This window comes from Diachasmimorpha longicaudata, unplaced genomic scaffold (assembly GCF_034640455.1).
Source record: "Diachasmimorpha longicaudata isolate KC_UGA_2023 unplaced genomic scaffold, iyDiaLong2 ctg00000185.1, whole genome shotgun sequence".
NCBI lineage: Eukaryota > Metazoa > Arthropoda > Insecta > Hymenoptera > Braconidae > Diachasmimorpha > Diachasmimorpha longicaudata.
The window spans coordinates 2501-5000 of record NW_026973980.1 but is presented as its reverse complement, the minus strand read 5'-3'; positions in this window follow the sequence as shown (position 1 = coordinate 5000).

The window sequence follows — 2500 nt, the reverse complement described above, 5'->3', positions numbered from 1 at the left end:
AATTGAATGCATAAAATTAAACTAAATTCTATACAACTAATTTATATTTTATCAAGTAACCGACATTATTAATTTTCAATGGTGTCTTGGAACGTTGATCCTATTTTTGTTGGTATGCAAAAATAGCATCACAGAATTTTTAATTAAAAAAAATATATATTCATATATAATTGAATCCATAAAATTAAACTAAATTCTATACAACTATTTTATAGTTTATCAAGTAACCGATATTATTAATTTTCAATGATGTCTTGGAACGTTGATGCTATTTTTGTTGGTATGCAAAAATAGCATCACAGAATTTTTAATTGAAAAAAATATATATTCAGATATAATTGAATGCATAAAATTAAACTAAATTCTATACAACTAATTTATATTTTATCAAGTAACCAATATTATTAATTTTCAATGATGTCTTGGAACGTTGATGCTATTTTTGTTGGTATGCAAAAATAGCATCACAGAATTTTTAATTGAAAAAAATTATATTCATATATAATTGAATGCATAAAATTAAACTAAATTCTATACAACTAATTTATATTTTATCAAGTAACCGACATTATTAATTTTCAATGGTGTCTTGGAACGTTGATCCTATTTTTGTTGGTATGCAAAAATAGCATCACAGAATTTTTAATTAAAAAAAATATATATTCATATATAATTGAATCCATAAAATTAAACTAAATTCTATACAACTATTTTATAGTTTATCAAGTAACCGATATTATTAATTTTCAATGATGTCTTGGAACGTTGATGCTATTTTTGTTGGTATGCAAAAATAGCATCACAGAATTTTTAATTGAAAAAAATATATATTCAGATATAATTGAATGCATAAAATTAAACTAAATTCTATACAACTAATTTATATTTTATCAAGTAACCGATATTATTAATTTTCAATGATGTCTTGGAACGTTGATGCTATTTTTGTTGGTATGCAAAAATAGCATCACAGAATTTTTCATTGAAAAAAATATATATTCATATATAATTGAATGCCTAAAATAAAAATAAATTCTATGTAACTAATTTATAATTTATCAAGTAACCGATATTATTAATTTTCAATGATGTCTTGGAACGTTGATCCTATTTTTGTTGGTATGCAAAAATAGCATCACAGAATTTTTAATTGAAAAAAATATATATTCATATATTTAAATGTACAAAATTAAAATAAAACCTGTATAACTGATGTATAAATTATCAAGTAACCGATATTATTAATTTTTAAAGATGACTTAAATGTTGATGCTATTTTTGTTGGTATGCAAAAATAGCATCACAGGATTTTTAATTGAAAAAAATTATATTCATATATAATTGAATGCATAAAATTAAACTAAATTCTATACAACTAATTTATATTTTATCAAGTAACCGATATTATTACTTTTCAATGGTGTCTTGGAACGTTGATCCTATTTTTGTTGGTATGCAAAAATAGCATCACAGAATTTTTAATTAAAAAAAATATATATTCATATATAATTGAATCCATAAAATTAAACTAAATTCTATACAACTATTTTATAGTTTATCAAGTAACCGATATTATTAATTTTCAATGATGTCTTGGAACGTTGATGCTATTTTTGTTGGTATGCAAAAATAGCATCACAGAATTTTTAATTGAAAAAAATATATATTCAGATATAATTGAATGCATAAAATTAAACTAAATTCTATACAACTAATTTATATTTTATCAAGTAACCGATATTATTAATTTTCAATGATGTCTTGGAACGTTGATGCTATTTTTGTTGGTATGCAAAAATAGCATCACAGAATTTTTCATTGAAAAAAATATATATTCATATATAATTGAATGCCTAAAATAACAATAAATTCTATGTAACTAATTTATAATTTATCAAGTAACCGATATTATTAATTTTTAATGATGACTTGAAACGTTGATGCTATTTTTGTTGGTATGCAAAAATAGCATCACAGAATTTTTAATTGAAAAAAATATATATTCATATATTTAAATGTACAAAATTAAAATAAAACCTGTATAACTGATGTATAAATTATCAAGTAACCGATATTATTAATTTTTAATGATGACTTAAATGTTGATGCTATTTTTGTTGGTATGCAAAAATAGCATCACAGGATTTTTAATTAAAAAAAAATATATATTTGTATATAATTGAATGCACACAATTATGATAAATTCCCTTTTATATATAATTAATTTATTATTCAATATTTATTCATATAAAGGTTGACAATGTAATCATGGAACGGGCAATATATTCTATGTTCAGGCGGTCGAAGTGGACCTACAGGTACAAGTACGCGGGACTCTTGATGCACGTGTTTTATACTAGGTCGGGCAATGGCTTCGCTTCCCATACCCAAGTATACTTCGCTTATAGTATAGCACAGCATTGCCACGAGTCCAAGTCGAAGACAGAATGACTCTCTATGTGGTACGCGCTACGGCGTTTGATATTTCGTGTGTAAAAGG